Raw genomic sequence first — 23135 nt, 5'->3', positions numbered from 1 at the left:
GCTAGAGTGTTCTTTGCTTCTTATACAATATTTCCTTTTTTATCCTTTGTCAAATCAGGTAGGACTTCTAAGAATGTCTGGCTCAAGTCATTAACTATGTGCTCCTAAAACAAGGAGGATGTTACTAAGAATCCTTACTTTTGTATTCAGAGTGAGCTGAATTGGTGTTTCCACTTTGTTTTGTAGAGTACAAGTTTTCAGTGAAGCATCTTACAGTACGAGTATGTACTTTTCATCTGCAGCATAACCTCTGCAATCAAAAATCAATACACGCACAATGTGAAAATCAGATTGTTCCTATCCACAGGTATCTGCAGTATTATACTTGAAACAGCTCGGATTTGCTTTGATTGGGAAGAATGGTTCCCCTATAGAATTGTGTGCATTTATGCACAGAAGCAGTGTCCGTTTTACTATACATAAAAATGTGACAGCTTTAAAGTCCATAATCTCATGGACCTGCATAGATAGAAACAGGGGATTTAAGCAATAGGTAGGGGAGATTCCCAGCTACCAAATGGGACAGAGGCCTCACTTTTAGCCCTGGAACGCCTCGTGATAGCATATCTTAAACTGGAGATATTTCAATGTAGGCTGTTCTAGAGGTTTTTAATGGCTCCCTCCGAGTCTTGTACAGTTGACCTCCTGGTAAATAATGCACCTGGATTTACAGGCAGAAGGATATGAAAACCAGTAGCAATTTTTTAAAAACTCTCTAAACCAGCCCCAAATTTGTATTTCTCTAACATATAGGGAACACACACATACATGATGGTGTGATGTCATATAAAAGTTATATTGAGCATCATTTGGTATGACCTGCATAACTCACTCATGGGTCTTCCACACAAGTCAAATCATGAGCTCAAACTCATTATTATTATTTATTTATTTGTATTATCATAGCACTTATGATCCCTAGTCATGGACTCTTTAAACCACTCCACCCCACCATGGATTCTCCCTCTGTCCATATTTTAAAATTCATTGAAGTGGGATAAATGGATTTATGCTTGATTTGCACCAGAAAAAATCAGGCCGCATGTTTCTATAAAATATATCAACATCTTACTAGTGTTAAGAGCTTATGTAAATAGCGGCACATATGGAAACCATTTTCAGATCACAGCAACAAGAAGTTTTAGTGGTCTGAAAAATACAGAAACTATGTATCCTTGAGTGTCATCTACTGGCACTTTATCTATTAAGTATTTACACATACTCAGACAGACAGACACAGAGACACAGCACTCCTGCAACAATCAGTACATACAACCAATTAACATGGAAGGTATCATCTAAAGCCATATCATAATACATCTAAAGCCATATAATTATCAAGCAAGCCGCTGGCTCTGATTTTCTGCAGTTTTACTCAGTTTATATGATGGATTTCGATATCCCAGTGGCAGCACTGATAGTCCCAAAGTGTCAGTACGGAGCATGTCTTTTATGGAGGACCTGCTGAGTAACATTTGGTAACCTGAGAATATTTTTTGCACTGGCTCTAGGGTTCCTTTGGAAATAGTGAGAATTGATAGGAGTCATCATACCAGGTATGGTCTCCAGTTACTAGTACAACTGGCATCAGAAGCACCAAGTAAAAGGCAAAGACAGATGGTAGTTTATGGGACAAGCTAGATCTACCACCAATTGGTAATAGAGTATCAGCAATTGTATCAATGTATGCCTAAGACTTAAATGGCAGAGAAATGAAAAATAACAGTTAAAAACAAATGACAGACTGAAATCCCATTCTGTAAAGAAGTGGGGAGTAATATACTGCAATAGAAATCTATTTCAGATCTCCTGTGATAAAGCACAAGAATATCAATGTAGCTAAAGGATGAATTCAGACTCTGGGTATGGTAGAGGACAAAAGTTATAAAGAAAAATCATCTTCTGAACAGGAGTGCTTATCATTGTCTAACTTGGGTTCATGTTTAACCAAACTACAAGGGGCACCAATTTCCCTCTGGAAGAGGCAAAAGCTGAAGAATATGGAGACGATTGCTTTTTGTCTGTCATTTGCTCACAGTTAGAGATAGACTTGATCCTGCAAGGAGCTGAGCATTCCTATCAGGTGCTAAATGCACCAAAGTCTTTCATCCTGTCAGTGGGAGCAGTTAAGACCCATACCCACCCACACATGTGCTCACTCCTGTGCAAGATCAAGCCCCAGATGCTGCATTTCTGTGAAGCTAGCCTCAGAAGTAAACTCCATCAGCAAAGAGACAAATTGTCATTAATGTTATCAACCAGTACAATTCTGCTTTCACCATATACAGTCCTTAATTAAAGGGACATTAACATTCTTCTATCTCTGAAAGACTGGGTCTTTTAATATAAACCTCCACAATGGGGATTATTTGTCTGAAATGATGTATTTACAGCCTCAAGGCAGAAAGCTGCTGCTGTCTTTAGTGGTAAAAGCTAGCAATGATACACCTGATTGTGTGAGGAAGGATGCCTGCCAGATTCAATGGCCAAGGATTGTGCAGTAGAAGCAGAAGTTCACTGTCCTCCTCCTGGAGCCTCTCATTCACAGCCTGTCAGGGAGTGATGAGTCTGTTTGATCCTGCAGCCTTCTTGATACTACAGCCCTATCATGTTTTTCCAACAGAAAAAAACAAGCATATATTTTCTGTCTCAATTTTAGATTAAAGGTAGCAGCCAAACAATAAAGAATGAAAGAACAATTTCCATAAAAGAGCAATTTTTAAAATGTTTGTAAATGACCTAGCCCACTTCTGGTGTGATGTGTAAATCATACACAATAAAACATGCTCAAGCAACATACTGCAGATTCAGTATAAAAAAGTAGGTGGATAGGCAGCCTTATTATGCATATGTACATACAAGCATTTAAAATTGAATGACATCATTGACTTTTTAAATAACTCTATCAATAGCCATCTTGCTACATTATATATCTGTCAGTATGTTCGATTTGGTAGAATTAAATATATAACATAAAAAGAATATGCATAGTCATCAGAATTCAGAAAAAAAGATCATTTTTCAATTTACTTTAACTTTCCCAGATTTAAAAGCACCCCCTTTGAGATTTTAACAAAATTGCTAAGCTTTGCTCAATTTTTGAACCATCCAACAGGATTTAATAAAAAATTATATCCCAGGAACAGAAGTGAGAGATATTTAATATGCAAGAAAAAAACTCATATTTACACAAGATACTACTATTCTGAGGGCTTAAGTGGGAGTTAAATGATGTATAGGTCTTTTGCTGGCCCTCTGCACAGGAATGAATTTTTTGCCTCAGAGTATACTTCATTTAATTTGGCAGATCTGTCACTCCAGTAAAAACACTGGCTTGCCATATGGTGTGATATAAGGATTGTGACAAATTCCTGCTATGTGATAGAACTGATAAGAAGAGTTTGAATTTATTTATTTAACACTTTGAGTAGTTGGCCTTTGGTTTTTAACCAGCGTGAGTTATGCATTTCCATTGTCAACAATTTGTGCCTTTAAATAAATAAAGATATCCCATCTCCTAGATCTGGAAGGGAACCTGAAAGGTCATTGAGTCCAGCTCCCTGGCTTTACTAGCAGGGCCAAGTACTGATTTTGCCCCAGCTCCCTAAGTGCCTACCTTAAGGATTGAACTCATAACCCTGGATTTAGCAGGCCAATGCTCAAACCACTGAGCTATCCCTCCCCCCAAGCATATTGTTATTCTTACAGGTTTTGACTGGGTATTGGATTTGGACAAGGTGGGAATTACATAATGAGTTTTAGTTTCACAAATGTTTTCTTGGCTAGTGCAGGTGTTCCTGCAACCTTTAAATTGCTCTGCATAAAGATGTAATTGAACTACACAACTCTGTTGTGGTAAGTGGCTCTGTGTAAGTGGTGATTCTCAAAGAATAAATTATTGATTTCTGCGGATGAAAGATGTAGTACTATTTCTAAAATAACATTGTATGTGGTAGCCCACAACATACCTTTACTGCCATAGAAAACCCAACTGAACCCTAGTATCACTCGGATTAATAAGAATACATAACTAACTTGGAAGCACAGGAGATTCAATGTAAGCAGGTAACATTTGTGCATATTAGTATGACAATATTATAGTTATGGTGTCAAGTATCAAAGGGTAGCCATGATAATCTGTATCCACAAAAACAACAAGGAGTCCAGTGGCACCTTAGAAACTAACAAATTTATTTGGGCATAAGCTTTCATGGGTAAAAAACCTCACTTCTTCAGATGCATCTGAAGTAAGATTTTTTTACCCATGAAAGCTTATGCCCAAATAAATCTGTTAGTCTTTAAGGTGCCATGGACTCCTTGTAATATTATAGTTATGCGATTTTAGCACTGAACAGTTGTTCATGGTTGCCTTGTAGTTCCTGTGCCAACATATAATGACAAATAGAGTTGGAACATTTTCCAGCAAAATTCCACATAACATTTTTTCTCAGCTTGTTTTCCATAGCTTTCAAAACCCCTAAATTATGTCCCATTGAAATTGCAATGATTCAGTAAGGTGCTTACGCTCATGTCTAATTTTAAGCATGCTAGTAGAGCACGAATTTAAGTGTCTTGAGGTCCTGAAGTATGTGCTTTCTTCTGTTGACTTGCTCTTACTCCTAGGCAGGCATTGCTTGATGGCTGTTCTCAGGAACAGCCTGCTCTCTACTCTGCTCATCACGTCATACTTGCGTATATATGCAACACCCCACACCTGCTTTGTCCAGTATAAACCCCACTATGTTTTTTTCTTTATTTTGTAATGTTTTCATTACATTCTCCAGGTCTGGCATTTGCTGGCAGTTAATCATGTTGTTAAATGGCCCAATATGGATCCTTCAACTGAACTTTCTCCCCATGTGTATTACTGCTTTCGTGGCATCTAAGGCATATTTCTCACCATAGTTATGTTCAGGTAGAAACATTTAAATATCCCTAATTCAGAAATTGAATTTTAATCTGTAAACGATGTTATAAAACATTGATATTTAATCACTGGGTGGGATGTACAATGGGCACTTAGGAACAGCAACCTACATTCCTAGAGTGGCAGTTCCCTCCCTTGCTCTAGCCTTTATGCCCTATATTGACCATATAATGTTATATTAATTGGCTTTGGTTTTTGGTATACAAATGGTTTGCATGGACACCGTATGTTCTCAGAGAGCTTTGATACTATACACTGGTATGCATATCATGAATTGCTCGATTTCTGTATTTTATTCAAACAGTAATCAAAGTAATCTCCAGAAAGACTATTTCTAGTGATGAGTGATGATTTCCTTATGTGATTATACTTATTTTTATTTGAAATGTCTCCTAACCAGATTCTCACCTCACTACACATTAAACTACACATTTTTCTCATCAACACACATTAAACTTCTTTGCTGAATAGCATTTTAAAATATCGATTAGGTCAATGGCTGAATTCAAAGAAGAGGTGGTAATTTGATTGCATTTATCCCTAAATACAGATCTGTGAGTGAAATATAATCTGTTAGCCATACTTTGCCCCTGAAATAATGTTATTGGACTATTTCTGGAAGGAAAAAACTATGTAGAGGGTAAATAGTGGTGGCTGGAGATTTTGACTTGTTCAATGTTTACACCGCACAGAATATGAGGGAATATGGAGGCGGTGAACTTTGAGAATCTTTTCTTTTTGTTTGTTTTTGGGTTTCCTTTTTCTTACCTATATAATAATTTGGAACTTTGTTAATCAGCATCAGCATAATGTCTCTCTTGTAAGCTGTGGCTGTCTCGAGCAGTCAGGAATAGTATGGACTTCTGAAATACATTGATAATTCCCTGGTGGGAAAGATACAAACCCAAGGCATTCATTTCTAGGTTTATTCTACTCTAATTTCTGGAGATATTCTTTTCTTCTATTTATAATAAGAAAAAATCATCCCTGGGCCAGTTCAAGCCCTTTCTTCCTGTGAAGTCCCATTTAAGACTACAGTTCAGTAAAGTACTTAAGCATGTGCCTAACTTCAAGCACATTAGTAGTTCCATTGAATTCATTGAAACTACTCCTGTGGGTTAAGTCAGGTATATGCATAAGTGCCTTGCTGAATCTGGGCCTATGTCATTAAAATAGGTGCCATTTAAGTGGGTATATACATATGCCATTTAAGTGGGTATATACATAAGTGCCATTTAAGTGGGTATATGCTTTGTGCTGGCCCTCTGCACAAGGGTAAATTTCACCCTATATGGACAGAAAATCTGCAGTGCGCTAAAAGAATGGTTTAAAGCCCCCTAACACCTTGTGTTATAAAGGCCAAAATCAACAGGATATAGTTTCAAGCTGTGATTTTATTACTAGCCTGAAAAGTAAAAAGATAGTATGTGCTAATAAAAATCTAACGATAAAAGGTATGTTTTTATTATGAGCCTCAGAATATAAAATGTCATAAAATCTTGTGATGAAAGAGATAAAGGAAGAATTGTTTTATTACAAGATCAAGAATAGATAGTGTCCATTTTTTTCAACCCCTTGCACAGTACTCCAAGGATTTTCAGTCCTCCTACAGATGGGGAGTTTTCAGAATCTGAGGTAAAGTTAATTCAAATGCCAGTAACAAGCTCCTGTGAGACATTCTAAAAACATGTTCTAAGCGGTTTTGATCAAAATAAACTAAATTTCAAAACAAAAAGTCATTTTGAATCAGAGTTGAAATGTTTTGTTTCCAAAATGTTGATGCTTTTATTTTTTTTAAGCATTTTTTTTCTTCTGCTTTTTTTCTCCAATTGAAACAATTTGGTGAAGTTGACCCATGGAATGTTTTGTTTGTCCCGAACGTGCATTTTTGGGTGCAAAAAGGCCTCAAACAAAAATATGTACCCATATCTAATCACGATGAACACTCTCGTGGGTGGCGGGTGAAGCTTCCCCTTGGGGAGGCTAGCTCCTGCCCTGCCTCTTCTGGCTGAGGCCCCCATCACCACTCAGTGCTCTCAGACCTCCACCCCCCTATGGCCTCGGCCAAGGCTAGGGGGGACTGAGAGCTCGGCCCCCGCCAGGGTCGAGCTCTCAGCCTCAGCTGGGACCACAGTGGAGCTGAGCTTTCTGACCTGGCTGCAACTCTGAGTCTGGAGCGCATCCCCTGTTCCGCCCCTTGTGCCCCGGCCCCACCCCATTTCTCTCCTTTCCTCATGGCCCCACCCCTGTTCCACCCATGGCCCTGTCCCCATTCAGCCTCTTCCCCCCTCTCTCTCCTCCCTGCCCTGCAGCCCTGAGATCAGAAAAAGCTCTGTGCCCCAGGGCTGTGGTGGGGGGAGATTTTTCAGGGGGGCCCAAATCCTCCACCCCTCCACGCCCCCAGCAGAGCAAGATTTGGAGAGGCTTAGCCTCCCCTAACCTGAATTACACACCGCCCATGAACCCAGTGAGAAAGTGCTCAATAAAACCTTTTTCATGTTAGTTTAATAAAGCTACAGCCCATGATCTTTAAACCAAAACGTCTGTGTACATGGTTCATCACACAATAGCACCAACAATGTACCATCAATGATTTTTTTTCTGAAACTTAAATTGTGGTTCTATACATTATGTAGTTTACTATCAGGAGCTGCTACCCATAACAGAATCTTGAAACCAATGCTTAGAAATTCTCAATTAAAAAGGGACATGTTAATATTTTTCAATAAGAATATTGTATTATTTTAACTTTTTCCCCCTTTTATGATTTCAATTTGTTATAGACTTGCTTCTGTGTCTTTTGATCTCTATCTACATTGTGCTTCCAAGCATCATCTGTTGTGCAGTGGCAAAACTTCATTATTCTTCAAGTGGACAACACAGGTCTTCTCGGGGAAATATTTTGTCTTATAATAGGAGTCATGGCACTCAACAGAAAAGAGTTATTATATGCACTGGAAAATATTCCCGCAGGTTAGCAACTACATGTCTTCTGTTGTGTGACCCTTTTCTTTCTTATACTTTATTAGATTTTTATATATATATATTGTCTATCATACCACAGAAAAAGGGCTTTCTGACAGCTGGGAGATTTTGACCATTATAAAAGCAGTACAATTATTTTTTCCAATCCAGCCATTATTCTTCATTTTGAGGGTGGTGGAAGGTGACCTCTTAGATCAGAACTTTTAGCACATTATTATTCAAGCAGGGATGCAAATAACAAACAAAAGGTCTAGACCAAAGCTCTGTTCATTATCATCTTGTTCTGTATTGTACATTACAGCAATTTAGTTTGTCAAAATCACATTACACATTCTTCTCAAAATGTTAACTCTGTATGGTGTTTGCAGGAGAGTGTTCAAAGTTATCATTGTAAGAGGAAAGAGAAATCTGGATTAATCACTATTCATTATAGTTAATATTAGGTATTTATACTGAGATATTGTGCAAATGGCCCATTCAGACAACTGGGGTCCCTACTGTGCTAGGAGCAATACACACTTGAAACAAAATTAGAGCCTGTTCCAAAGATCTTATCTGCACATATGATGAAAAACAACAGGTGAATGGATACACAAACAAATTGAAGAATACAAGGTAAGAATGAGACAAATACAATTAGTATAATAAGCAACAGGCACAGCATAGCAGCTGCCATAGCCAAAATATGTCCAGCCTACATTAAATTCCTTTCTAAAATTTCCAAAAAAGTCAAAAGTTGGACTTGAATTCCAGCAGCTTCCAGAAAGGCTGTACAAATATAAAGAATCTGTTTCCCTAACAGGAAGTACTATTTGCTGTTGGAACCATGAGGTTGCTAGTCTGCCTGTTCCTTCTATAAACCAACATCTTTAACCTATTATTTCCAAAACAAATCTAGCCTCAGCAATACAAGGAATGATAAAATAGTTGTCATTGAAGCTTTCAGTAAAATGGAACTTAATTTAGGGCTATTTTCTCTTGACTTGTGCCATCTGTCTTTAAATAAAAAAAAATATCAAATTTATGGTTAGTATGATTTAAGGCCTTTTTAGATATAACTTCATCCAATAAAGCAAAAAAAAAAAATAATATCCCTCATGGCAAAATATAATAGAAAATGATGAGTTTCCAATAGGGTTTTTAAAGAAAATTATATCCTTTCCTTTAGATTTTTTTTAAACTACAGAAAGGACAATATGCTCTATTAAATTGAAGTGTTTTTTAGAATTAGTCTGATAGAACCTTTTTATATTTCTGTAGAACCTAATTGGTTTAATTCCTACTAAATTCAATAGCATGTTTTTTATAATTAACGACATTTCAATTTTTCATGCAAGATCAATTTTTTTATATTATTAGTCATAAATATAGGTATGACTTGTTTTTTCTCATTCATAATAAAATTTGAGGTAAATTTTCTCATGTTTTTTTCCTCTTCCTCGTGCTCAGCATTTGCCTGAAATTTCCATTAGGAAGAGGCAGTAAATATTACAGTACTCCGTGACAAACCATTCTTATAGGAGGCCCAGATCTCCTAAATTCTGTGACTTAGAGGAGATCAGCATTTTCCAGCCTTCTCCTTAAAACAACATTTCCTACAACACTTTAAGTGCCATTTTATTTGAGCTTTATGAACTTCAGTAACTACAGTACTAACTTAATCTATGTTCACCCTAGAGCCATATGTGGAGTCATAACTTGAAACATAAATTATATTTAATCTCTTCTAGTGAACTGATTCGCTATTCACTCTCTTCTTTCAAACACTCTTCTTTTCACCGACCTTGTCTTTCTAATATCCTGGGATTAACATGGCTATAACGACCCTGCAAACAGGACTCAGAGAAGGACAGAGGGAGGTGGCAAAGGGATTCGGGGGCATGATCCATATATGCATATTGGGATCCCAACCTGTGGCCCTTATATATTTTTCCCCACAGCTCACTAAACTTGGGAATTCTGTTATTTTACCCCTCTGCTCCTTTCTGCAGAGTTTGAAGGGAAGCCAATATGTATTAAAATAATGTGGTTCAGGAGAACCCATGAGAGAAAGATAGCTATGAGGGATACTTCTTTCACCTCCCTTCATAGCTGTGTGACAGAGTGCAGGGGATGAACACCTATTGAGTTCTGGGAGTGGGAGGGCGCAAGCCCACCCCTGTTTGAAGGTCCCTTCCCCAGCCTAAGGGGTGGAGTGACTAAACCTGGGGCTCAAATGATTTTGGGGGGCAACTGATAAGAAAACAGGGACAGGAGTGAGGTCATAGGGCCATAAGCAGGGAACCAGAGGGCAACATCAAACAGAGAACGCCGGACAGTGCTCACTGCTCCTCAAAGGTGTCTAGGGAGTCAGCTGACGCAGCCCAGAGTAACTCTGCCCAGATGCATGAACCAATAGGCCCCACAGTTGCAGAGCACCTCCCAGTCCAGTGCCCTCCTCCTGGTTTTATAGCTGGCCACTTTCGCCAGTGCCAGGAGGAGGTTGACAAAGAGGTCTAGAGATTTTGTGGGGCACAGACAGGGTGTGCATTCATAGGGATGTGCAGGGGAAAGTGCTGCCAGAAACTAAGGAGAAGGTTTTCGAGGAGCTGGAAAGGGGGCTGCAAACTGGCACACTCCAGGTTGACATGCACCAGAGTCTCCCTGATGCTGCAAAAGGGCCAGTGTCAGGGAAGGGAGGGGAGTGAACTGTACCAAGTACACGCCCGTGCACATGGCTCCAGGAAGGAGCCACCAGCTGATATCCCCAGTGGTTCATGGGATCAAGGTGGAATATATGCTGGCCCACCAGAGTTTCTCACCCTCCACAGGTAGCAAAAGGTTCTGCCACTTGATGTCAGGGTGGGACATAAGGGTGAGGAAATGAAAAGTATGGTACATGAGTGTGTACAGATGTTTCCTTGGCATGGTTCAGAAATGAGGGAAGAGGGCTGGGTTGGGGAGGGGAGGGCTCACAGGACAGGGACCTGATAACAGGGTCCAGAGGGTCGGGGTGACGGGGGAGCACCTCCCCCAGGACCCATTTAAGGAAAGCCTGAAAGGTAGGCAGTAAGGCTGCCATCACCTCCTGGAGTATGTGCCAGGGGGCATAAGGGGTGGAGAGTCCTTTGTGCCAACCGAGCACAATGGGATCCACCCAGTCTCCATGGTTGTAGTTCAGGAGGAGTCAGATTCTGGTGCCTCCTGCCAGGATCAATCTCTGGCTCACCGAGGGGGACTCCTCTGCCTGCACACCAAGTTGGGGGTTGTGTAGCAGGGGCTTTGCATAGTGTACCCGGTACTGGGCTTCCTGATGGGACACCAGAAAGGACCCCTTGAGTGCCTCTCTATCACGCACTGCTGGCAGCAGCTGGATTTGCACCTGCCAACAGAATGAGAGGGCATGGCATAGGATGGGGGCCTTGAGGCCTAATGGGAGAGTGCTGATGATGGATAAAGATTTCCCCAGGGTGGAGAAGAAGGATAATAGGGCAGCACTGGGGAGAAAGGGCGGAATTGATGTGAAAACCACCCATACTCCCTGGTCCTCCAGGGGCTCAAGGGGGATATCGATAACTCTCACCACAAGGCCCTTCTCCCCTGCCTCCTGGGCGGCAGACTACGATGCCAGGAAGAAGACAACTTTCCCATACATCTTGGAGGCTTTTATGATGGCATATGCTCTGGGGGACTGAGACGTGGGTTCCCCCAGTAGTGGTGGAGGGAACATCAGGGGGAGGGGGAGCCGCGGCTGATGGCAGGGCCGCAGCGGGCTCGGGGGGGCGGAGGGGGGGAGGCGGTCCCTGCCACTGAAGGCTTTGCTCTCTGGGCAGGACTCGTGCCCTTCTTTTTCCCCTGACCCTTTCTGCCAGTTAAGGGGGCTCCCTGGAGGATGGTAGAGGTGAAAGCCATGGCAGTGGTGGAATCCTTATCCATGCTCGCCGCTGGTGTTTCCCCTGTGGGGGCGAGGGTGAAGGACTCGGCATCAGCAGTTGACCTGGTAGCCACAAGGGTGGATGGTGGAGCAAGCTGCGCGGGGGAGGGCAACAGGATCAACCAGCGGGCCCCCTCCTGCAGTCTCCTCCGTCATTCAGGAAAAGGGGACAGGAGCAAGAGCAAGCACCGCAGGGAGGGGCAAGGGGAAGAGGGGACAGCTAACTGCTCCTCCCTGCTAGGCTGCAGGCAGGGGAGGAGGACACCAACAGGGAGGGGTCACAAGGGCCTACAGCAACATTAGGTGTTGCAGAAAATGGGGAGGGACAACAAAAATGGAGGGGGTCACAAGCACAGAGAAGGACATGGGCACACAGAACAAGCGGGTTGGGGTGGGGCAGGGGAAATGGGCTGAGCACAGGCCAGAGGTGGAGCAGGAAAAGCACACAACCAGACTCCCAAGGACCAGGGTGGGACAGGCAACCAAACAGACTCCCAAGGACCAGGGTGGGACAGGCAAACTAACAAAACTTGCAAGGGAACTCTGTGTGTGTGTGTGTAATGACAAACAAGGAGAGAGGGGCTTAACTTCTGCAGATGGGCTGATGAGCAAACAGAGGGTGGGAGGGGCCCACCAGCCTTGCACAGCTCGGGGAAAGGCAAGTCCAGGGAGGAAAGGGGGCACATGCACCCATGTGTACTTGCAAACAATAGTTCCAGCTTGCTGCTGCAATCAGAATCCCATATGGTAACAGGGCAAAGCAAGTGGCTGAGCCAAGGAGGGGAAACAGTCCCAGCCCAGCGTGGTGTTCAGGGTGGTGGAGCAGGTGGTAATGGATGGAATAAAGGGAGGGCTCCATGCCACCTCCCCTCACCCCCGCAAAAAGAACAGCCACCACACAGGCAGAGATGATACAGTCACTCAGTGGTCTGGCCAGGGTGGGGGGTGGTAGGGAGAGGCTGCTGGAAGCTAACAGGTGGACCATCACTCTAATGTTAATTAGTTCCCCTTGAGAAAGCTGGCAGTGATAATTAGACAGGTTGGTCAGCTGGATGGGATAAGGAGTCAATTAGCTCATTGGCCCAAGGCTGATAAAGAGGAAGGAAGCCCCAAAGGGGGAGGGAGGGAAAGGTTGACTGAAGCAGGCTAGGTGAAGCCAGTTATATTGAGGCCTCAAGGGAGTGTGGCCTCTGTCTCTGTCAGGTCTGGAGGAGAGACCCAAAAAGCACAGGGGTACTGTAAATAGACTGTTGCATGGATATGGTGTGGACATCATGGTGGGAACTTAAAGTAAAAGAATACACTGAAGGAACAACACTGCAAGCCATGCAGTTTCTGCAGGGATGAAGGAAGGAGAGAAGCCATGCCCTGTTACAAGCTGCCAATAGACTTTGAAAGGGGTGTCATTTGAGGGTTGGCTGGTCAGTACAGGGACAGAGTTGGGGATCAGTCATTTTGAGTATCAAGCAAAATGCTTCAGAGCCATCTAAAGTAATGCTTTAGTCTAAGGGTGTGCTCCTGCACCACTGGAGTCAGTGGGAGCTTTGTTGGTGACCTGAATGGAAGCAGAATCAGTACACAGACGTATGCAGGTAACAATGATTCTAACAGTGCCCCTTGCATTCAGCTTCCTGGAACTAATGTGACAACTCAAGACTCCTCAGGGGTCCTTTCTGCCAGCAGAGACAGGGCAGGAAGGTACAAGTTAGTGTTCTTTCTGCCCTTCTCCTCTTCCTCTGCAGATACAAGGGGCCCCAATGTCAGTTTCCTGCTTGTAATCTGTCTGTTCACCCTGAAAGAGGGCATGGAATTTGGAGTTGCTCACTCTAATGATACAATTTATGTGATTCTCAGAGGGAAGCATATCTCTGTGAAGATGTTGGACACATTAACACATAACTGACAATTGATTGCTAATGCACAAGGTAGACTATTACAGACATTTATTAGCCAAGATCAGGTAAAATAGTTTGTCAGTAACAAATATGAATTAAAGAGACCTATCACAGGAAGCAGATACTGTGGCCAGTTTTCCACCCCACCTGAGCAGTTCCTTAATCCTCAGTTACCTGGCCCTGACATAACTTAAAGTTGCAAAGGAGCAGCTCTAACTTATGCCAGTACATAAGCAGGCTTTGTGGAGTTCTTGTCCACCACCACCTCCCTCTCCTCACATGGGGGTTAGGAGATGCAACTTAGCACAGAAGGTAGAAGAGGCACCTCTAGCAGATTCCTGCTATCTGAGAATTACGTTAAATGGGGTGAATTCTCCATCAGCTTTGTCTGGCCCCCTTAAGGCAATTTTGTACCACATAAGTCCATGAATCCCCGTAAATTGATAAAAATATGCCTCCGTTTGTACATAATTCCTTTATTGACTATGGCCTTGATTCAGCAAGGTAGTATGTATGTTGAAGTCAACAGAACTACTTATGTGCCTGCAGCAAAGCTTCAGATCACACCTTAATATATAAAACCCCCTAACTTGTCTTCTTTCTCTGCATCTCTCTCCTTCATGCTATCAATCACATTCTGTGAACATCATACTATGCTTCTAATTCCATAAATAATGTATTTGGAAGAAATATTAAAATGAGTTATGACTTCATATATATTTATAAAACTACAGTTTTCTTGATAAGACTGCTAACTAATCAATAGATTTTAAGAACCTCATTAATATGATGGAACAGCCTATGTCCAAGGTAAACTTGCATTTCCTGGAAGTATTTGAAAAAGCTCCACTTAAAGGTTAATATTTAGAATATAGGGTTACAGAATAAGTGGTAAATTGGCTTGTTCTTCTAAAAATTGACTAAAGGGCTTCAAATAATGAAGAGTGTATGAAAAAAAGGAGTCTTTTCCAAGCTAGATATAATGTTTTGAACTCCCTCAGTCATCAGTCCTGTAAAGGTATGTAAAAAGTGTGTCTATAATTAAATGCTATTGATGAAAGATTGCATCATAAAGTGACCTTGGTTTTGTCAAGCAGTGAAACAATTAAATCATGCAAACAAGTTAAGAATGCTTTTTGGCAGAAGTAAAACAGAAAGTCTTAAAACATTAAGGCCTTGATATTGGAGTTACCACATGCACTGAGTAAAGGGTAGCGTGTAGCTGTACTGTCCCAGGAGCAGAGGAGAGAACGAGTTATGACACACAGAATTCCAAATCTTTCCTTGCTCTGGAGGAGGAGTTGTACCTCACCTTCTTTTTAGGGAACACCCCCTTGAACGACTCTACCTGAGTAGGAGGGGGAGATCTAGGGCTCCAACCACTTCTTGCCCACCCTCTACTCCCACTTGCTCACAGTGGGGGGTAGTAGTTGAGTAGCTCCTGTTCTAATCTCTACTCCTTGAGTCACAGTCTGAGTAGGGATGTGCAGGAGAGTGGGGACTATGACAATATAGCCCCAAAGGAGGCAGATGATTCCTTTCTGGAATCCTTAATTTATTTTGGAATTCTTTTATTCCTAGCACTATTGCAGATTCTTCTTCTGTTAGCCTGTTAGCTCTCCCAGGAGCACTCTGACCAGGGACCATTCTCAATTTTATAGAGAGCCAACTGCTGTTCCTCACTGTATCTTCTGTCTAAATCCTTTATCCTTTTGATTCTACCAGACATAACAGACTCTTAGAAATCTTTTCCAGTATTTTAGAACAGATTTCTCTGCAGATAAACATGCATGCAGGATTCTGGCAAACAGGGATGTTGACCCAAGAAAGTTGAATGTCGGGATAAATTTCCTAAGTGCTCGGTACATTAACTAAACAAAACTACTGCACCTTTTGAGATTTGCCCTGCACTGGCTGGGTAGAGGAATTAGTGAGAGGGGTTGTTTACCAAGCGATCTAGCTATTCTTAGACGTGTGTTGTTTTTTTTATTGTGTATCTGTAAATAAACAGTCTTAATTAGAAAAGCATACAGTCGAGTAGACTTACATCATCAAGCCAACTTGATTTTTCTGTCCTCAATCTGTCTGTATCCTGGGGGTAGATAAATGTAATCAGGCTTATTCATTCTACTGCCTCGTGATTCCCAGCTCCTGCTGCTGTACCCAATTCTCTTGTCTTCTCCACTGTTCTCCAGGTATTACCTGCACCAGACAATGCGACTTTTATCTGCAAAGGGAAAACATGTCTGTATTTCAGGAAATGAAAATTAATTTTGTGGAATTAAAGATATTCTTATTAAAGCGATGTGATATTTCACATATATACTGTATGCAGCTCTATCCCTCTCCCAAACAATTGGCAATATGACGTTTCATATTGCCCTGATATTACCGTAGATAGCTATTTCAGGTTTCACTCATGCAATGTGCATAAGAAAGATTGGTAGTTTCACACTGTTTTTGGGAAGGCAAGCAACAAAATTCTTAAGCAGGAAATGGATAATTGGTATCTATTGCACAAAAGAACTGCACTCAGCATGCCAAGGATTAGTCTCGGATACCATGTATTTTAAAATACTTTCATAAAATGATGTGAAAGCTAAAAATCTGACTATTATGGATTTATAAACCAGTTATTTCAGTTTGATATGGATTATGGATCATTGGAGTACAGTGACCTTTAAATGTAACAAAGAAAAACTAGACAACACTTAAGCTAATAGTCTGTATTTATAGCGACTCTATTGATTTTCATTAGTATAGTACTTCTGGTAGAGCTGGATTAATTACTGCTACCTCCTAAGAGACAAATCTTATGACTGAAATACTGATTTTTTTTTCTTTTGCGAATTTATATCCTATAAGAAATTACTTTGAAAACTGCGGAGACTACGACACTAATGGCAATGCCTTATCCTCACATTTATGTGAAGTTTGTTTGTTGCTGTTGTCTTGTCCCACAGTAATTATATGAGGCCATGAAGTTCGAAAATGAATTCAGCAACTCCTACAGCATCCTTTGCAAGGGCTTGATTCAGGGTGTCCGGTTGGAAGAGCTTCACTTTCCTTACCATATTCTATTCAAAAGTGTGTTAACGCCTGCTCCCAACACAACTGGCAAAATTGATATAACTTGCTTACATCTCTGTTGATTTGCATTGCTGCAGTATGGCCTGTGTGCAATCTCACAACAGTGGATGTTATTTTCTGAGAGGCTTTGATATTGATCAGAGGATATTTTAATCTTTCAACCACTGAGTTTCCCACATGGCAGGTGAGTGCCCTAACCACCTGGTAACATCTGCACTCCCTCTCTTTGACCCAATGACTAACCATTATCATTCATAGTGGCAATTTGTAGTCATTCATTGGTGCACGGAAAGTGTATCTTCCCTCTCCCATCTGAGTACTCTAACCACCAGGCTATAGTTTTAATTGCACTCTCCTTCTCCCTCTCTCTCAGGCTCAATGACTATTCGAGTATTTTAATACAAGGTGGAACTACTTCAACAAGAGAGCTTAAGAGCCCTCCCTAGCAGGGCCGGCTCTAGGATTTTTGCCGCCCCAAGCAGAAACAATTTTGGCCGCCCCGCACCCCGTTTTTTTCTTACCCCACCCTCGGCCCCGCCTCAACTCCGCCCCTTCCCCAAATCCCCAGCCCTGCCTCCTCCCCCTAGGCTCTCAAGCCTAGGAGGGAGGGGGAGAAGCGGCGCACACACCGCGGCCACTCAGAGTCTCCCCCTCCTTCCCAGGCTCTCAAACCTGGGAGGGAGGGTGAGCAGCAGTGCATGAATCAGCTATTTCGTGCACCGCAGCCGCTCGGGATCTCCCCCTCCCTCCCAGGTTTGAGAGCCTGGGAGGGAGGGCAAGCAGCGGCGCCCGAATCAGCTGTTTCGCGCGCCGTGGCGTGCGAGCAGCAGCAGCGGAGGTGAGCTAGGGCGGCCGGGGCACATTTTTAGGGGCGGCATTCTGGCGCCGGCCATGCCGCCCCTAAAAATGTGCCGCCCCAAGCACCAGCTTGTTTTGCTGGTGCCTAGAGCCGGCCCTGCTCCCTAGAATAGTTTCTCACCTGGAATATAGGACACTCACATAGACAGAGAAGAGACCTGGGTTCAAATCCTTGCTCTAAAGCAGGGATTCAGATCTGCATCTCCCATATCCTAGGTGAGTGCACAACCAACAGCCAAAGTTTATAAAGGGGGCGAAAGGGAGAGTCCTCCTCTACTGTCTGTTTTGTGAATCTAGCCCTGTAAAAATGCTCAGGAACAAAACACTGCAAGTGGAACAAAATGTGGTACATCCAGAAAACGACTTGTGATTCGTCAAATTACAAAATAATTCAAATTCGGTTCAACCTGGAACATTCCCCCCCCCCCCCCCTTTTATTTCAGAACTGCCACTGAACTGAAAAATCAGTTTTGCCAAGGTCTGCTCTAAGTGCCCAGACAGGATGTTTTGTATGACAGCAACCAATGGTTTCCTTCATTTGTCAAATGTGAACTAGCAGGGGAAATTAGAGAAGCATAGGGCATATTAAATATTATGAAATGGATCACTTGCTTGAGAAACCACCTTTTGCGCACAAGCTTGCTAGTTGGAGGCAGCTGTTTTAGGCTACCTCTGACACCAAGATCAGGGAGCCTAATACATAGTTACAAGAGGGTATGTGTTGTGGGGAAAAACACAGCCATCTTATTTTTCAAAAAAGAAGACCTGTTTAGGGAAGTTATGTTGGTCTTAGGTTAGCTCTCTCTGTTTTAAGTATCTGATGTGATTGTATTCTGGGATATCTCCACTGAAGCAGGAAGTGGCAGAGAACTTGAGAGAGAAGGAAAATGTACTGTAACAATGAAGTTAAAGTTTTGTTTCTCTACTAAGTATCCTCTCACACCACCAGGCTTGTCTCTGGTGGTCCAATAAAAGATATTACCTCGCCCACCTTGTCTCTCTCATATTCTGGGACCAACACAGCTACAACAACACTGAGTACCACCACGCAGGCGTTCAGATAACACACCAATGGGTTCCATATAGGATAGATAAGAAACAGACAGCTTTATGGGCCCCTTCAGCAGATAACCATAGGGTTAATTTATTTCATTTTAGCTTTGTGACTCATTTTTAAGGTATATTTAACATGAAAGAGACTTTCACCCCCTGTGAAGTGCTGTTGAGCTGGGGCAGCCTAAAGAGAGGAGCCATATCATAGCTGCTACTTTTGCCTTTGCAGTATAGCATTTTCTTCTTTACTGCTCAGAGTGTGTACAGTGCAACATAAAACATAGAATAGTGCACCATGTGACAGTACATCCTTGAGGTGGTGAAGACTTCTTGTATAGTCATCACTGAAAGTATTAATGGAAAAAGTGTTTTAAGGAGGATTTTATAGGAGGTGAAGGATCTAGTACGATACATGAACCTAGTAATCAGTACTTAGCAGCCAACAAGATGCTTTGAACTTTTACTTTCATACTTAAATGAATCAATTCATGAGCATTTGAAATGTTGCAAGGTTTGGTATTAAGATAAGCAAATGAGTATCATCTCAAAGGTTGAGTTCAAATTTGAACCAAATATTTTTGATGTAAAAAAAGTGATGACTTTCTCTAAAAAATACTTGTCAATTTCATATTCCATCCAATATAGGATATTGACAGGCCAGAATATCATAAAAGAAGCTTTTCTCACTGTATTTCTGACTTGACTGGAAGCAGAAAGTACCTGAAATCTCACAAATGAACTTATTATCATGAACTTTCCAGCCCAACTTTACAGAACATAGATGTTCAGAAGAGTTTGGATAAAGTTTAGTTAAACTTCAAGGTACTTATCTGAACAAGACTGAACCTACAAACTGCCAGAGAATGGAAAAATCTGTTATTTGCACAGCTCTACCTCTTAGTTCCAAGGATGACTTCTAGTTTTGGTTTTGTTGAGTGTGTCCTCAGCTCATTTCTATGACCATTTAAAAAAAATCTTAGTGAAAAGTTGGAATGTCTTCTTAATGAAGGAAGGATGATACAGTTTCCATCAGCAAAATGGGGATACTAGCATTTCTCTACCTTATAGGGTATGTCTACAAAGTAGCTAGAAGGTATAATTCCTGACTGGGGTAGACATACATTCATTAGTTCTGCTTGAGCTAGCACACTAAAAACAGCAGTGTGATGCAGCAGCTTGGGCTAGTTACCTGAGATGTTACCAGTGTAACTGGGTGACTAGCCCAAACCACCACAAATGCCTCTTCAACCACAAGGCTATTTTTGGCATGCTAAACTTCCCAGCTGCTGTGTAGACATATCCATAGACATGTTGTCAAATTAATGACTATGAGGTGCTCCAATACTGTGGTAACAGGAGCCATATAAGAATATTACGTAGATAGACAGTGATGTATAAATATCTGCATGGAAGTCCAATATGGAAAGATGACAATGATCTACCGATCCTGACTCCCACCTCTGCATACAGTACTACCTACTTAGTGAGAATTATGCAGACATTCATTAAAAATTCATTAAAAATTGTAGTACTGTAGTTCCAATTAGTTTACCACATTCTTGTATCACATGAAATGAATAAGTCAATCAGCAAGCCATGATTCGGGTATTGGATTCTGTTTCAGCATATGAGTACCAGCTTGCTACATATATCACCCTTATGATAATTTACAGAATCACTCTCAGGAGTATTTTATGGCCAAAGACTAGTCCAATCAGACTTTGGTTTAATGACAGAGTAGCCACACAAACAGTAATTTTAAAAATGGCACCTTGTATTATTAGAAAAGTACCAACCTAACATAAACCCATTCTCATCACAGCTAATCAAGCTCAAAACTAGAGCTGGATTATACTGAAAACAATTTCCCACTAATATTCATTCATTTTAAAAAAAACCTAATTTGCTTTGACTATGTTCATGTCCCCGCTGTGTTCGGTTTCTGTAACTATTCTAGCAAGTGGGTTTACTGGCATGAATGCACATCAGTGTAGTACATATTTCAAGTAAAAAAAACTGCATTAAAATGGAATTAAGGTAGAGACTATATCATTTTTAAGGACAAAAAGCATTACAGGGATGTTGTAACTATCCCAAAACCAAGCACTAGTAACTCAGGAAATTCAAAGAAAGGTTATACTAATGGCTTGCCTACATGGCAAGTTAGTGCATAGCAAGCCAGTGTGTGAATCTACAGTATACTAGCCTACAGCACAGTAATGTCTTGTGGACAGTGCTATTGCACACTAAAAATTCAGTAGTGTGCTTTGACCAGCTGCTGAAATGTGAGTATGTCAAAGTGCACTATGAATATTCTAGTGTGCTGTTGCACTGTTCACATGGAGCATTACTGTGCAGCAAACTAGTGCTCGGTAGATTCACACCCCGGTTTACCTCACAATACTATTCTCTGTAGCAAGGCCTTAAAGGAAATCCCAACAGGTTTAAAATATGAAAATGTACACGTAAGGCAACCATACAACCTTATCTCTACCTGGCAGCGACACCATAAAATAAGGCTACATTTTGATTATGGTATTTTAATTTTTGTGGTCCCAATTAGATTAAATTTATATTTAAAGACACACTGATTTTTATTCTCATATTTTCCACATTATGAAGTCATAGAGGAAAGCAACACTTGAGCTAATCTACCAGTGGGAACTCTTGATACATGAGTCTAGTTTTCCTGATACCATTAATTTAGAGCATCTAATAGAATTGTTACATTAAAATCAGCTGCAGAAAGAAAGTGGTGATTGGATGAGATACTTCTGATGTTACAATGGCCTTCTTTAGAGTTATTGGATCTGTTGCCTTCATATTGTCTGTACCATATATAACCTTAACAACTAGATACAACAATAATTAATAATAACTAGAGCCATCCAACAGTCTGGGGAGCTGGCTGGCTGAGGTGCTTGGTAACCAGAGAGTGTGGTAGTTCAGGGAGCTGAAGAGCCAGCTACTTAGGGAGTCTGGGAGCTGGATGGCCCAGCCGCTTGCCTGCCTTCCAGGATGGCAGCCTGGGAACTGATCGTCTGGATATTTGAACAGCCAGGAACTCAGACATGTGGCTCCCCAGGTAGGAGGGAACCAGAAATGGGAAGCTGTGGACCATTTAGATTCTGTGGAATCCATATTTTCTGATTGGAAACTATTCAGTTGGAAAAATTTTGACCAGCGCTATTAAGAACTTAGTTGAATTACAGATTAATTTCTTCAAATATAGCCTGTGGATAAGATAACTATATGGGAAGTTAGAAGAGTTTGTGTTCTGTTGTTAAAATAATTCAAGAGAAAGAAAAGATTGACAATGATAAAGACGATGGACCTATGACAATTTACATTGGCTAAGAATTTGCCCCCTGCAATTTTTATTAATTTTCACTCATAAACTAATTAGCAAATGTACTTCTAAATTTTCAGAAAATTCATTCTGTGACCAAAGAGTCAGTGCTGTAATTTTGGGGGAGGATTCTCTGTATTTTTTGGAATCCCTTTTTTAACTACAAAATGGAAAACAACCTCTATTATGGAGTCAGGACTGGCACGTTTATAATGCATGACTATAGAGTGTAGTACATATGTATTACACACGCAGAAACAATGTAAAAAGAATAGTAAGGATGCAATGTCAAGCAACCAAAAGTTAGGAAATTCCAGAGTTCAGGCTGCACATGCAAGTTTAATTTGACTCATTTGTGCCCTTGGACACATGCATTATAATACAGTCCTTAATATTAAAATATTGTATTTTCAAGACATGATCACTTACTACATGACGACTCTCTGCTTGAATGTTGTAGCCATTTCCCCTTTCCTACATTTCTTTGACTGTTTGTTTTGCTTTTTTAAAGTGTAAGTTACAGGAATTGTTCCTTAATATAACAACATAAGAACAGCAGACTGGCCATACTGGATAAGACCAATGGTCTATGTAGCCCAGTGTGCAGTTTTCCAACAATGGCCAGTGCCAGATACTTCAGAGGAAATGAACAGAACAGGGAAATTATTGAGTGATCCATCTTCTGTTGTCCAAACCCAGCTTCTGGCAGTCAGAGTCCTAGGGACACCCAGAGCATGGAATTGAATCTCTGACCATCTTGGCTAATAGCCATTAATGGACCTATCCTCCATGACATATCTAATTCTTTTTTGAACCCAGTTATATTTTTGGCCTTCACATCCCCTGGCAATGAGTTTCACAGATTGAATGTGGATGGTGTGAAGAAATACTTTCTTATGTTTGTTTAAAATCTTCTGCCTATTAATTTCATTGGATGACCCCTTGTTCTTGTGTTATGTGAAGGTGAAAATAACACTTTCTTATTCACTTCCTCCGCACCATTCATGATTTTATAGACCGCTATCATATCCCCTCTTAGTTGTCACTTTTCTAAGCTGAAAAGTC

Source organism: Terrapene carolina, unplaced genomic scaffold, assembly GCF_002925995.2.
Source record: "Terrapene carolina triunguis isolate 2854851 unplaced genomic scaffold, T_m_triunguis-2.0 Scaffold42, whole genome shotgun sequence".
NCBI classification, from domain to species: Eukaryota; Metazoa; Chordata; order Testudines; family Emydidae; genus Terrapene; species Terrapene triunguis.
Note: the sequence above shows the minus strand (reverse complement) of the source record.